This window comes from Cervus elaphus, chromosome 8 (assembly GCF_910594005.1).
Source record: "Cervus elaphus chromosome 8, mCerEla1.1, whole genome shotgun sequence".
NCBI classification, from domain to species: domain Eukaryota; kingdom Metazoa; phylum Chordata; class Mammalia; order Artiodactyla; family Cervidae; genus Cervus; species Cervus elaphus.
This window is the reverse complement of record NC_057822.1, coordinates 40,565,501-40,581,913: the sequence shown is the minus strand read 5'-3', so window position 1 is coordinate 40,581,913 and position 16,413 is coordinate 40,565,501. Positions and strand designations below refer to the sequence as shown.

The 16,413-nt window shown below is 38.1% G+C and overlaps 1 protein-coding gene and 1 non-coding gene across 4 annotated transcripts in view; both read left to right on the top strand.

The window, feature by feature from the left end:
- Positions 1-16,413, top strand: part of PARD3B (par-3 family cell polarity regulator beta) — a 1,123,128-nt gene that overhangs the window by 820,923 nt on the left and 285,792 nt on the right. The gene's annotated exons all lie outside the window — the stretch shown is intronic.
- Positions 14,512-14,618, top strand: LOC122699033. Its single transcript, XR_006342520.1, has one exon. It is a non-coding gene; the product is annotated as a U6 spliceosomal RNA (small nuclear RNA).

Below are 16,413 nucleotides of genomic sequence, written 5' to 3'. Positions count from 1 at the left end.
CTTTTTATTTTTTAGCTGAGGTCTCCTCTCTGCTGTCACAACTCAGACCAAGAAAATTTCAATTATGTTTGGGTATCCCATTGTGTGTCCTACTACTGGGACTGTAGTCCTCCTTTTCTGAGGGTCTTTACAATGTCTATTAGAACTAGGCTTAAATTCATACTTGGCAATTAGATGTTGCTATATCACACAATACACTCCAAACTGAAAAGTGACTATCTGGAGCCCACAAAGCTACAAAATAAATGTTTCTATTGTTGTGTTAATTCTGTACATTTAAAATCTTTAACATGAATGTGGTTAAAATAAGAAGTGCTTGTGATAAATAGGATGTGTAGATAAAATTTACCAATATAACTTAAATGTTTTTATTGTTCAGTCACTAAGTTGGGTCCCGCTGTTTGTGACCCTATGAACTGCAGTATACCAGGCTTCCCTGCCTTTCACTATCTCCTGGAGTTTGCTCAAACTCATGTCCATTGAGTCAGTGATGGTGTCTAACCATCTATCCTCTGCCTCTCTCTTCTCCTCTTGCCTTCAATCTTTCCCAACATCAGAGTCTTTTCCAATGAGGTGGCCCTTCACATCAGGTGGCCAAAGTATTGGAGCTTCAGTGTCGGCAGCAGTCTTTCCAATGAATATTCAAAGTTTATTTCCTTTAGGATTGACTGGTTTGATCTCCTTGTTGTCCAAGAAACTCTCAAAAGTCTTCTCCAACACCACAGTTCAAAAGCATCAGTTCTTTGTCACTCATCTTTCCTTATGGCCTAACTCTCATATCCGTACATGACTACTGAAAAAACCATAGGGTTGACCATGTATGTGTTCAATCACTCAGTCTGTCCAACTCTTTGGGACCCCATGGACTGTAGCTCATCAGGCTCCTCTGTCCATGAAATTTTTCAGACATAAATACTGGAGTGGTTTGCCACGTCCTCCCCCAGGGGATCTCCCCGACCCAGGGATCAAACAGCGTCTCCTGCATTGCTGGCAGATTCTTTACCACTGAGCCACATGGCTTTGACTAGACGGACCTTTGGCAACAAAATGATATCTCTGCTTATTAATATACTGTCTAGGTTTGTCACAGCTTTTCTTCCAAGGAACAAGCCTCTTTTAATTTTTTGGCTGCAATCACTGTCCACAGTGATTTTGGAGCCCAGGAAAATAAAATCTGTCACTGTTTCCACTTTTTCCCCATCTATTTACCCTGAAGTTATGGGACCAGATGCCATGATCTTTGTTTTTTGAATGTTGAGTTTCAAGCCAGCTTTTTCACTCTCCTCTTTCACCTTCATCAAGAGGCTCTTTAGTTCCTCTTTGCTTTCTGCCATTAGAGAGGTATCATCTGCATATCTGAAGTTGATATTTCTCCCAGCAGTCTTGATTCCAGCTTGCGCTTCATCCAGCTTAGCATTTTGCATGATGTACTCTAGCTTGGCAGGCTACAGTCCATGGGGTCGCAAAGAATTGGACACAGCTGAGGGACTAACATACTCACACACTCTGCATAGAGTTTAAATATGTAGGTGACAATATTCAGCCTCGATGTACTTCTTTACCAGTTATGAACCAGTGCATTTTTCCATGTCCAGTTCTAACTGTTGCTTCTTGACCTGCATACAGTTTTCTCAGGAAACAGGTAAGATGGTCTGGCAGTCCCATCTCTTGAAGAATTTTCCACAGTCTGTTGTCATCCACACAGTCAAAGGCTTTAGCATAGTCAATGAAGCATAAGTAGATTTTTTTTGGAATTCCCTTGCTTTTTCTGTGATCCAGCGGATGTTGGCAGTTTGATCTCTGGTTCCTCTGCCTTTTCTAAATCCAGCTTGTGCATCTGGAAGTTCTCAGTTCACATACTGTTGAAGCCTAGCTTGAAGGATTTTGAGCATTACCTTGCTAGCATGTGAAATGAGCACAGTTGTATGGTAGGTTGAATTTTCTTTGGCACTGCCTTTCTTTGTGATTGGAATGAAAGGTGACCTTTTTCACTCCTGTGGCCACTGCTAAGTTTTCCAAATTTTCTGGCATATAACTTTAATGTTATAGTCAGATAATTTATAGAGCAATACTCATTTTTATTAAAAATTTTAAAAATTAATACTTCCTCAAAAAACAAAGACACAAATTACTGTTCAAGAAAATAGCTAATTTCTTTTCTTGAAAGGGTAGGCAATGAGCAATATAAGTCAAGTTGCAGTGTAATGTATAAGCCTTCCTTTAAAAATCAGTAATGTTTAAAAATGAATTGTCTTGGCTCTGCATAGATCACTTTATCTTTAACTGTATACCTATTCCCATATTCTGGGATATTGCTCTCAGGGTACTCCTTTTAGCTTTCTAGCTGCTGCTTGTAGCTCCTCATCCTAGCATCTTATAGAGAGTTAGCATTCCCTAGTTCTCTATGCTCAGCCCTTTCTTCTTACCCTTCTGCTTTTTTCTCTTTCTCTCCTTCTTCTTTCCCTTTCTACTCACCCCTGCCTACCTCTCCTGGCAATTTCAGCTATAAACCAGACTTTTACCCAAGCTGTGGATTCATAGACACAAAACTTATTAAACAATTTTCTCGTATGCATCTGTAGGTACCCCAAACTCAACCTGTACATTGTGAACTTAGCTTTGCTTGTCTGCCCTTACTGAGGCTATCCAGGAGGTCAAGAGAGTGATGCATTCTTTTCCCTCACCCCTTAAATTCAATCCGTTATCAAGTCCCTAAGTATCTAAATTCTTTCTTTTACCCTTCATTGTAGTCCCTTAGTTCAGCTTCTCCCCAGATTAAAACAGTGGCTGTCTGAGCAGTCTTAAGTTTCTCTTTCAACCACCCTATACAGTGCTACCCATATGACCTCCCCAAAGATAAATCTGATCCCCTGCCAAAATGTTCAAAGTGGCTATATACAGTGCCTTGAAGTGCTGAAATTTCCAAGATGTCATGCAGTCCCTCACCTTTATTCTGTCCTGCAGCCATAGATAAGTACATGCAAGTGTCAGACTGTACCATGAAAGCATTCAGCCATCTGTATTTTGGGAGTAAACTGCATTACCCAGCCTTGAACCCACTCTATACCAACGGCCACTCTATATCTATGGCCAGTTCTTAGTCTTGCTTAAGTGTAAGGTTCAAGGATCACCACCTTGGGAATCCTTGCTGACAACCGTCCTCCCTTCACTCAAGCCTGGCAAGATAGTTTTCATATCATCCCACTATTTTAAATAGTTAGACATCCTGTATTGAAATGAGAAATTTTTTTCTGTTCCCATTTTGGAGGTATCTGGCTACTGAGAAGGCTACATGAATGTAGTTAAAATAAGAAGTGCCTATAATAAATATAGGTTTATATTTAATTGCCTACAATAAATACAGAGAAGGTTGTTGAATTCCATAGTCCTTTATTATAATTTACCTGTAATTATAAAAGCAAATAAACACAAAAATGTACTATTTTAGACTTCATTGCTCATGTATCTAAATGCAAAAATCATGTGGTATTTTATGAAGCTTTAAATCTGAGGGGATAGGATCTGTGAAAACTGCCTAATTTGTTGATTTGCATGTGAAGTGTGTTGTTCCCAGTGGGTGGTGGAAACTGATTTGTCATGTAGCTTACTAGCCCTGAGCAGATAACTGGTGTTAGTTCCCGCTGCTGTAACAAAATAGATTTGGCCTTTATTACATCTCCTATTTGAAAATTGCTATTAAAAACTGTCTGCTGGAGATAGGAGAGTGCTTTGCAAAGATGGAAAGCAGGAAACAGTGACACCATGTCTTAATGGCACTTTATATTCTGCCAATGTATTTAGCACAACTTCCTCAACTGCATAATCTAAAGTAAACAAAAATCATATTCCATTAGAGACACAGCTCAACAATTGAATTCTTGGGGTGAACTTTTGGCATCCATTGAAAGAATTGGCTCCAACCCCAGAGAGGGGGTTAATCTTTTTAGGGCATCATTGCCTGGAAAGTGGAAGAAAGAGATGACCAAGTCAGGGAATAAGAGTAAAAGCATTATCTCTGAGAGCTAGAATGAGGGAACTATTCCAATAGTTACCATTCGAGGACCACATTTTATTCAATCATAAGAAAAGAAAAAGGATATTATTTTACAGAGGAAAATTGAAAAAAAAGTACATATAATCCCAGTAGGCTGAGGCTTGGTATAATTAAATAATGTAACCTTTTACCTTTGTATTTTAATAATTCCCTAAGGTCTCAGGCCAAATTGCACAGAAAAACATTGAATACCCCAGTGCTGAGAATATTTTCTGTAGCACCTACCTGGCTTGTGGAAATGGGCTCTTCATTCTTATACAGTAGTAAATACTTAGTGAGATAACTATCATGTAGCAAGACAGAATAAAAATCAATATTAATCAGACCAGAAAAATGCTTCTGTTGTTAGCTGAAAACCCACAAGCCCTACATGCTCTTTTCAGTGCCTTTTTTCTTCTTGCTACAACATTCTCTGCTTCTGACACCAAATGTTTCCTAATTTAAGATCTTTAACTTTTGATATCTTAGTCTGACCATCAGAACACCCAGCCCTGTCTGTGTGTCTTCACAGAGAGAGTATGAAATGTCTCTTCAAGGATCTCCAACATATACACAGCTGCTATTTCTTACTTGGGTATCCCAAGATTAAGCTGCAGGAGGGGATTGGTGATGCTTTGATCTCATCCATCTTTCCAAAACCTTGAATATTCAGCCCATAATTTGTACCTATATACTTCATTTCCCCACTTTTGTGAGGATATGAGCATCTTCTGATTTTTATAACAAATGGAAATAGCCCCACTCTTAATACTAAGGTTGTACCATCTCTGGTACAGTATAGAGGCAGTAATAACAACTAACCCTTATATGTATTATTGGAGGAGGAAATGGCAACTCACCCCAATATTCTTGCCTGGAAAATCCTATCGACAAAGGAGCCTGGCAGGTTACACAGTCCATGGGGTCACAAAGAGTCAGACACGACTTAGCGACTAAATAATATGTACTGTCATACTTGCTATAGAAGTATTGATACTGTTCTTAGTTCTTCACATGCATTAATTTATTTAGTCTTCACAATGACCCTATGAAGCAGGCTTTGCTTTATACCCATTTTACAGATTTAGAAACCAAGACATAGACAGTATGACTTGCCCATTGATATATCAATTCTAAATGGGCAAAACTGCTAGGATTTGACCCAAGCAATCTGGCTCCATAGTCCTTCCTCTTTATACCGTTTGACTCCTTGCTACCTGGGCAACTTTGGGCACCTTCAAGGTATTTGATCACTCAGTTTCTTTTCTGAAGTTTTAAAAAGTGACAAAAATAAGCATTATCTCATAGGATTGTCGTTAGAATTAAGTGATACAGCATATCTGAAGTGCTTAACTCAGTGACTGATACATAAGTAGTACATATTCATGTTATCTACCCTTAATTCTGTTGAGAAGCTCATTTAGAAAGAATAGATTCAGTTGTCTAGAGAGACAGAGCTTGGGCTCTTTCCTGAAAGTATTGTATGTAGGGATCAAGTACACTCATGCCTTCTTCTTCCAGTTAAAGAAAGAGCTATTATAATAAGAAAAGATTATTTTTTATTATAGCAATTATACCACTAAATTAAAAAAATTTTTAGCGTATAGGATAATCCATGGGATGTTTTAAGTTGTCAAAACCCCCAGTATTTCCAAAGTATGTACTATAAGAAGAGTGGAAGAGAAACCCGTTTTATCGTATTTCAGTGCTCAAGTTCTGCTTTTCTCTTCATTGCATTATGAGACTGGCATTGTATCATTACCTCTCATTGTCACCTTAGCCTTGTGAGCTTTAGATGCTGCTAATGTGATGGTAATAACGGTGACAATTTGCAATTTTCAGTTGTATTAGACCTTGATTCAGTTTTTTTCTAACTACCTTGTATAACCATCACTGATTTTTCTTGCAGATAATAAGCAACTTAATGGTTTTTATAAATGAATACTGGTATGAAATTATCAGAGCAGGAAAATCAATATTAGAAAATTTCCTATATGAACAACAAAAATAGAGTAGCATTAAAGGAATCATAAATATCCCCAAATCAAATGAATTTGTTATTTTGGAGCTAGTGTTAGAATACGTATAGTTTAAAACCTGCCAGTTCACTATACTTTTTAAATTTCACTATCCTTTAAAAAATTATAGCCTTCCCTCCTCTTTTTTAAATTAAAAATAACATATCTGAGATCACTGCAGAGCTGGTTTTTCAGAATGCTTTTCTATATTTCACACAAACCATCTCTTTCCCTGTAATTGGAAGTTATATAAAATCAGGTTCTTGAAGGGAATCCATCGACTGTCTCCTGAAAGGTCAGTATATTAATATTTTCATTTGTTTGTTTTGGCTAAATGGGCCCTGGAGATTCATCAGCTCCTAGGAATATGAAGTAGCACAGCAGACCATGAAATGGTACATATGTCTTTTCCCTCTATGCATTTCCACTACCAATCACAATCCTACAGTTCACCTCCTCTAGGATATTCCATCTTCCCTAAATAATCCTAATGGCGCAGCTCCTGTGCTTCTCATTCCCCTGCCCCTTCTCTGGCTTACCATTCATTCACTTGATGAATATTTGTTGAGCAACAGGTCTGCACAGGCACTGTGTTCAGTGATAAATGAAACGCAGCCCTGCCCTCAGAGAACTTACAGTATAGTAGTTTGTCACTAATTACCTTATTTTTGCTACTATTCATCTGTCTTATAGGGAAAAGACTACACAATTATTTTTGCTTTCTGTGTATTTTCACCTAGCAAGTGCTCGAGGCGTATTAAGTTAAAGGACTGAAGTTACTCTCCATTCATGGCAGAAGAATAATATCTGGGCTTTATCCCACCCATAAGCCAGAATTAGATTAGCACAGATAGAGTATGTCTACGACTATTATCCTATCCCACTGGGCTAGTTGCTTAGCTCAGAGAGTGGATGACTTTGAAGTAAGTTATTACATCACACATCAGGAAGAGTTAAGTGTTAATTTCTAAACTACAGTTATAGTTTTTTTCCCTGAAACAGATGTTTGATCCTGGGGTATCGATGGACAAACCTAGACGAAAGGAAGTGACTTCTCTCAAATGATGTTTGATTATTTCTTCCTCTGTCCTCCCCTACTGAGAAGAAATAGGGAAGAAAGAGGTGAGAAGGGATGAACATGCGGTCTGTCCTTGAATTAGAAACGATTAATAATTAACTCATGAATATGGTTTAAATTTTTAAAACAAAACAAAAAGATTTCCTTTAGTAAAGGACTTTTATGAAACCACACACTGCCCCCAGTGAAGAGAAAAAATAAGAGGGACTGAATCCACTGGGTAGATGAGAGCAAAGTGGAAACATAAACGATCCAATATGGTAATCACTAACCATGAATGGCTTTTGAGCTTAAAATGTGACAGGTCTGAATTGAGGTGTGGTGAAAGTATAAAACAGACACCTGATTTCAAAAACTTAGTATTAAAAAAAAAGAGTAAACCACCTTAAAAATTTTATATTGATTATATGTTGGAATTATAGTATTTTATACATGTTGGTTTAACTAAAATGTATTAGTAATCTCAGCCATTTCTTTTACTTTTTAAAATGTGGCTCATAGAAAATTTTAAATTACATATGCAACACATATTATAGCTCTCTTGGACAGCAGTGTTCTAAACCACAAATTTTCAAACTGGGTTCCTGATGACCCTAGCCTTCTTCCTAGTGTGACAGCCAGAGACCAAGGAGAAGGTTCTTAATCACTTCCATTAGAGAAACTCCTTATTTGTTTATCAACAGGTTTCTGACTATGAACATCTTTGAAAGAATCTGCAATCAAAATGTTTGCCAGCTCTAGTCTTGGACTATTTCCCATCTACCCTACAGATGCAGAATGAGAAAGACAAGCTCAAATACCTTTCTCCATCTCCTGTCACTGCACCACATGCATTAACATGAGGGAGCTACTAGATCTTTCTATGATTCTTTGTTATTTGGGGAGTTCCTCAAAGGCTTATTTGTTAGTGAAATTTTACCCCCTTTCTGTAAGTTACAGAAATTTATGCAATGGAATGTCTTTTAAGTATTCCTAATTGATAGCATGGAAGGCCAAGTTACAGATGGTCTTTATTAGGAATTCTTTTTCTTCTGGAAAATGTAGGCCCCTTCCCCCTACCCCCTTAGCAAAAGTGATCAGAGGATGATTGAGTGGTCTCTTGTGGAAATATGTATTTACCTATGTAAAGATCAGTTTCAACTCAGCACATTCTTCGGTAACCAGTGAACTAACCTGTAACCTCTAAGGGGTGTTGACATCTCTTTAGCTCATAACCATGTGTGTGTGTGTACACATGTATTTTTTAAACTATGAATATAGTTGTTAATGTAGTGAAGAGTTTTATAAGAAACTCTGTACATTTCATTTTGTTAAGGATAAGTAATAATCCTGACAATTTTAATTACCCCCTTTTGCAAATAAAGTTAACACATGGTCACATACCTGATTGTACACTGTGAATTAAAGCTGAGACTGGTAGAAACAAATAGAGGAAAGAAAAGAACAAGTAGCAATATTATTTAAAAACAAACACACACACACAAAAAAAAAGATTGGTTTCCCTGGCACTCATTGGGCTTCCCTTGTGGCTCAGCTGGTAAAGAATATGCCTGCAATGTGGGAGACCTGGGTTTGATCCCTGGGTTGGGAAGATCCCCTGGAGAAGGGAAAGGGTACCCACTTCAGTATTCTGGCCTGGAGAACTCCATGGACTGTATAGTCTATGGGGTCTCAGAGTCGGACACGACTGAGCGACTTTCATTTTCACTTTTCACTTTGACACTCATTATAACCAAAAATAGCCATGGAACCTCAAGGGGTATTTCTATGTGTTTGTGGTCAGAGAATTGATACAGGAACCCAAGATAAAGAACAGACAATATCCTAGTTAGAATATACAGTCTCTGCTTTTGGAAGTTTATGGATTTTCTTCCTCTGTGTGTGACCTTTCCAGTTGGTCCTCAAGAAAGCCCGTTGATTTTGCTCTGACGAGTTTTACACATTTTATTGAAAGGAGGCATTCTGATGTGAGAAAGTTTGCTTATCATTAGCTGAATTCATGTTCACGCAAAATGTTAATCCATAGATCACACCAGAGGGAAGGACGGAGCATAAATGAGAACTGTAAATCAAGTAATGTTTTCCTCATGTATCTTTTTTACCTCAGGCAGATGTGCATACTTGGTGGTATACCATGATTGACACGTTCCTTCCACAAATGTGGGTTTTATACATTTCCCCATGATCAAAAAGGAAAAAATTCTATCTGAAATTACAGATGAACCATTTCTTTTCCATCCTTTCAAAGCAAGAATATCAACAACAAGCCCAAACTTTATGCACTGCCTGCTTGCCTTCCTTCCTTCCTTCCTTTCCAAAGTGCCAATTGTACCAGATGTCATGGGAACTATAGATATAAATGAGACCCTCTGGTGGAACTTACCTTCTGTGTAGTAATCTGAATGTAAGCCTCACTAGCCATGCCACAAAATAAGTCAATGCCAAATAGTCATGCATGCCCCACCTTCAGGACATGGTAGGAAGCTGCAGAAACAGACCACAGATGCCTCCCATGTCCACTGGCTCTTGTTTATCTTCGGAGATTACCATCATGCTCTCAAAGGCCTCTAGTCTCAGACACCAATCATGCTAGGTGTAGAACTGTCACACACGTGAATAGTGCCCTTCCTGTGGGTATGTGTTCAGCGTATAACTTGACTCTCAGTATCATGCTTGTGAACCATGGATTCCTCTGTGTTCCACTGAAGTACAGTGAGATGTCAGGGGAAGAATCTTGGCCCCAAGAAGCAGAAGATATAGGTTCTAAATGTGTCTGTTCTACCAACAAATGGGGCCATCTTGTCAGATAAAAAGGCTCAGATTTAGAGGTATCACATTTGTAACTAGTTTATATTGGATTATCATTATGCTTCTTCCAAACTTTAAATATCTAGGGTTCTATGAAAGATGGTGAACAGAGGTTTCACTATCAGAATATATAGCAAAGTGGTGACCTCTGAAGCTGACTCCACCTTTAAGACTGAGCTCAGAGCCCTTCTCTTTGGTTAGGAATATTTCTTTAAGAACCAGCATAAGTAATTAGTAGACAGTTTCGCATGAGAAAGAATATATGTAAGTCTGAAACATGACCATCTTATCATTTGGCCATGTGTTCACTTTCAAATCAGTTTCATCAGAGTTCTCCAAAGAAACAGCCAGTAGGACACATACACACACACACACACACACACACACACACACACACGCACACACGCACACACGTCTATGTGAGGAGACTATTATAGGAATTGGCTCACACAGTTATGGAGGCTAAGAAGTCCCACAGTCTGCTGTCTGCAAGCTGGAGAGTCAGGAAAGCCTCGATATAATTCATTCTGAGTTTAACGGCCTGAGAATCAAGGAAGCAGATGGCGTAAGTCCCAGTTTTGGACCAAAGACCCGAAAACCAGAAGAAAATGGGCATCCTGGCTCAAGCAAAAAACCAAACTCGCCCTTCCTCTTTTTCTTCTATTCAGACCCTCAGTAGATTAGATGATGCCTACCACATTGGTGAGTGTGATCTCTACTGAGGCTCCCAACTAAGGAGCACCCTCAGAGACAGACCCAGGAATGTTTTACCAACCATCTGGGCATCCCTTAGCCTAAGATGACATTTAAAATTAGCCACCACCATCTGCAAGTCAATGTACAGTTATTTCTTAGGTTTTTTTACTTAACTATAGAAAGCCTGTGCTCAAAATGAGCAGTTCCATTTCCGATTCTTACCCTGGACCTACACTGTCTCCTCTTATTTCCCAAAAAGGCAACTTTTATACTATGTGGCTGGAATTCCTTCCTCTCTCCCTCTCTACATTTCTTCTCTATGCCCGTTGTAAACTTTCACTTAAACTAATACCCTGTTGCACTATTGCTTCTTCAGCGGTCATACAAGACAGCTATCTAGTTGCTGACTTCCACACCCTGATGAATTTGGGAAGCATTCATTCATTCATCCCCTCGTTCACTCAACATTTGCCTACTGCCTGTTATTTCCTAGGAATATTATTTCCTGGGAAATGTCAATTAATAACCCAGTCTTTGCTGTTGAGGAACTTATTTTCTATTTGAAAAGGTGAATAATAAGTAATTATGCGACAGGGCACAGTAACTGTTAAGAAGAGAAGAACATGTGTCTGAAAGCCTCAAATCCATAGTTGAAGGAAGAATGGCCACTCACCAGACCCAAGATGCATATTTAGGCCTAGATACAGAATTAAGGCCCAATTCAGCTTGCTCTTTCTCCATTTTGTCAGCATCTTAAGAAATGATTTTAGGGTTGGCTCTTTCTTTAGTGGAACATTTTTGTTAAATGATCTGCTATAAAAAAAATTTTAATGTAACCTAACTTTTATAATTTAACCTAACCCTTGTCATTAAAAGAAAAATATCATTATTAGCTTCTTTGTGATTCTTTTAGTCTCTGCTCAGGCAGTGGTGTCCTAATTAGATGACTTGGATTTCCAAGTTTAAAAGAAATCCAACCAGATACATGATTCACAGTGCAAACATTAGTGACACCTTTCAACAGCAGAGCTTGGTGAAAACATCTCTGTATGACACTATCGACGTGACATGAAGCTCATTTAAGCTAATAAGCAGTAATCATTTGCTGACTCGGAATATGATTCCCAATTTTGGCCTACTTGCATCCTTTGTATGCTTCTATGTATTTTAAGTTCCTAAGTGAGTGCTCTTAGATGAATTGAAACGTATTTTCTAGATATTATCTCAATTCCCATATGATCTTTACGTCTATTAGAAAGCATGTTCATTTGGAAAAATATTTTGGCATCAGTTAATGTTTTTGTTGATTATAAAGCATTTATTAGGTGAAGTTTTGTTCAAGTTGAAATGACAACGTTGATCTACTCTATCCCTGTTGACTTTCAGTTGTAGAAATGAGAGGTTTGCTACATGGGAGTACTAATACTACTTAAAGATTTTTTTTTTTATTTATATGATAACTATTTTATTCATTCTCTCTCAATTTTATAGTGTGACCACTTCAAAATGCCCTACTATTACTTTCAAATTAAAAGTAATGATCTTCTGTGTTTGCTATTTGTGATATATATGAATAAGTTTCTTTTTGTAAGTGGGGTAAATGGCTCATGACTTCTAGTTCATTTATTTTTGACATAATTGTCAAATTAGTGTTCTACTTTTTTTTTTTAAATAACAAAGGCTCTGTGAAGGAGCTTTGGCATATTATATATGATGGAGAAAGATTGTCTGTTTCCCTTTTACACATTAATGCATATACCCAGAGTTATAAAGAAGACTCTGTCATAGAGATATCATGGTTGTGGATAAAAACTTTCCTCCCAATGTGTAGTTGTAGATGTTTTAACTTATTTATTTCTTATCTCCACATTCTCATTTGTTTCATTCTTTTATATTATTTTCACTTTCAGTTAAATTGTTAAACTCCAGTTACATGGAGAATATTATCATGGAAAAGTATAAGTTTAACTTATATCACATCTAGTTCTGGCAATAGCAGTGATATGTAACAGTACTTTCTCAGTGCTTTTCGTCTTGTAATTGAGCTAGCTTTTATTTTTACTTATTAAACAATGTACTCCAGTGAAATAAGTCATTTCACTATTTAGTGTATCACTATTATCATGTGTATCACTATTACCAAATCAGTTCATGCTAATTATTTCTGCTCAATTCACAAGAATTCTGAAAGGGTGTATAATAATCTAATGTTTGGCCCATGAAATACGTCTCTAAAAATGACATGGCCCCAAGCAAGCATTTCCAAGTGGGAATAAAACTCTACAGACTTAACTTTTAAGTAATTGATCTTTGTTGAATTGTAGTGAGTTTCCAGATAACTTTAATTCCCAGGGTATGTGGAGTGAAGCTTTACAGCTGAGCCAGTGTTAAAGATCTCACTTCTTTATTTTATGTATTACGCAAGGAAGAAGACTAAAACATATTGAACAGGTGTTCCTGGGAAAATAAGTCTGGAAAGAATCCAGAGATTTGAGGATGGGAAGGATAAAATTTAACAAATGTTCTGGCAAAATGTATATACTACCCTAAACAGTTATATATCTCTAATAGCTTCTAACAAATTGTAAAATTTATCAAATTAATTTGAAGTTTATTGAACACCATTTTATTTCAAGCTGATGTGCTGAAATAACCGAAACTGAAGTATTTCTTAGTTCAATAATTTATGCTTATATAGGAGAAGAAGCAAAATGCAAAGAGAGGAGAAAAGGAAAGATATACCCATTTGAATGCAGAATTCCAAAGAATAGCAAGGAGAGATAAGAAAGCCTTCCTCAGTTATGAATGCAAAGAAATAGAGGAAAACAATAGAATGGGAAAGACTAGAGATCTCTTCAAGAAAATTAGAGATAGCATGGGAACATTTCATGCAACAATGGGCTCAATAAAGGACAGAAATGGTATGGACTGAACAGAAGCAGAAGATATTAAGAAGACGTGGCAAGAATACACAGAAGAACTGCACAAAAAAGATCTTCATGACCCAGATAATTGATTGCTCACCTAGAGCCAGACATCCTGGAATGTGAAGTCAAGTGGGCCTTAGGAAGCATCACTACGAACAAAGCTAGTGGAGGTGATGGAATTCCAGTTGAGCTATTTCACATCCTGAAAGATGATGCTGTGAAAGTGCTGCACTCAATATGCCAGCAAATTTGGAAACGCAACAGTGGCCACAGGACTGGAAAAGGTCAGTTTGTCATTCCAATCCCAAAGAAAGGCAATGCCAAAGAATGCTCAAACTACCACACAATTGCACTCTTCTCACATGCTAGCAAAGTAATGCTCAAAATTCTCCAAGCCAGCCTTCAATAGTACATGAACCGTAAACTTCCAGATGTTCAAGCTGGATTTAGAAAAGGCAGAGGAACCAGAGATCAAATTGCAAACATCCATTGGATTATTGAAAAAACAAGAGAGTTCCAGATAAACATCTACTTCTGCTTTATTGACTATGCCAAAGCCTTTGACTGTGTGGATCACAACAAACTGTGGAAAATTCTTGAAGAGATGGGAATACCAGATCACCTGACCTGCCTCTTGAGAAATCTGTATGCAAGTCAGGAAGCAACAGTTAGAACTGAACATGGAACAACAGACTGGTTCCAAATTGGGGAAGGAGTACGTCAAGGCTATATATTGTCACCCTGCTTATTTAAATTATATGCAGAATACATTATGTGAAATGCCAGGCTGGATGAAGCACAAGCTGGAATCAAGATTGCCGGGAGAAATATTAATAACCTCAGATATGCAGATGACGCCACCCTTATGGCAGAAAGTGAAGAAGAACTAAAGAGCCTCTTGATGAAAGTGAAAGAAGAGAGTGAAAAAGTTGGCTTAAAACTCAACATTCAGTGCTCGCTTCGGCAGCACATATACTAAAATTGGAACGATACAGAGAAGATTAGCATGGCCCCTGCGCAAGGATGACACGCAAATTCGTGAAGCGTTCCATATTTTTCAAAACAGAAAAAGAGACACAGAAATACAGAACAGACTTTTGAACTCTGTGGGAGAAGGTGAGGGTGGGATGTTTCAAAAGAACAGCATGTATACTATCTATGGTGAAACAGATCACCAGCCCAGGTGGGATGCATGAGACAAGTGCTCCGGCCTGGTGCACTGGGAAGACCCAGAGGAATCGGGTGGAGAGGGAGATGGGAGGGGGGATCGGGATGGGGAATAAGTGTAAATCTATGGCTGATTCATATCAATGTATGACAAAACCCACTGAAATGTTGTGAAGTAATTAGCCTCCAACTAATAAAAAAATTAAAAAAAAAAAAAAAACTCAACATTCAGAAAACTAAGATCATGGCATCTGGTCCTATCACTTCATGGCAAATAGATGACGAAGCAGTGGAAACAGTGACAGACTTTATTTTATTGGTCTCCAAAATCACTGCAGATGGTGACTGCAGCCATGAATTTAAAAGACACTTGCTCCTTGGAGGAAAAGTTATGACCAACCTAGACAGCATACTAAAAAGCAGAGACATTACTTTACCAACAAAGGTCTGTCTAGTCAAGGCTGTGGTTTTTCCAGTAGTCATGTATGGATGTGAGAGTTGGACTATAAAGGAAACTGAGTGCTGAAGAACTGATGCTTTTGAACTGTGGTGTTGGAGAAGACTCTGAGAGTCCCTTGGACAGCAAGGAGATCCAACCAGTCCATCCTAAAGGAAATCAGTCTGAATATTCAGTGGTAGGACTGATGCTGAAGCTGAAACTCCAATACTTTAGCCAGCTGATGTGAAGAACTGACTCATTTGAAAAGACCCTGATGCTGGGAAGGGTTGAAGGAGAGAGGAGAGGGGGATGACAGAGGATGAGGTGGGTGGATGGCATCACCAACTCAATGGACATGAGTTTGAATAGATTCTGGGAGTTGGTGATGGACAAAGAGGCCTGGTATGCTGCAGTCCATGGGGTCGCAAAGAGTTGAACATGACTGAGTGACAAAACTGGACTGAACTGAGGACATTCTTCACTTAGCATGTCAGTTCATGATCTAAGAGGTATCTTAAGGCAAGTATTAATCCATTTTGCCATTAGAGAAAAGATAAAGTCACCAGTCATAGAACTCTGAGGGATATATTATATGCAGAATTTTCAAATCAAGGTTCAAAAATACACAACCATGAATAAATTGTAAAAAGGAGCACTTTAGTAGGATCAAAAATACACAACCATGAATAAATTCTAAAAAGGAGCACTTTAGTAGGATCAAATAATTTCACAAAATTGCAACTCATATATAGGCGTCAGTGGTTTGGCCTTATATCGTTTAGTTTTCTGCTACTGAAAGTGTGTTCTGTGGACCAGCAGCTAAGAGCATCATCAGAGAAGTTGTTAGAAATGATCTCAGGAGCCATCTCAGGCTTACTGAATTAGAATTGGAGTTGTAATCAGTTCTCCAAGTAATCCATGTGCAATTTAAAGTTTGAGAGGTGTTGGTTTGGTAAAATGTAAGGTTAATTCTTGCCAATGGGGTGGTATGTCTGCCAAGAAAAATTAAGTGAGCATAGACCACATTAATAAACAGATGATATCCAGAGAGAGAAAATGATCAGACTTCTTGTCTTGATCACTTGGTTCAGTTTGGGGCACTATCCTTTATATTGAAGCATGTATGTCCAGGACACTGACCAGGATGGCGAAGCAGCTCAAACCAATTTCAAGGATATATAAAGAATAATGGAAGAAACTGGAAGAACTGAGCTGGAGAAGAGACATCAGGGGAGATAGGACAGCCG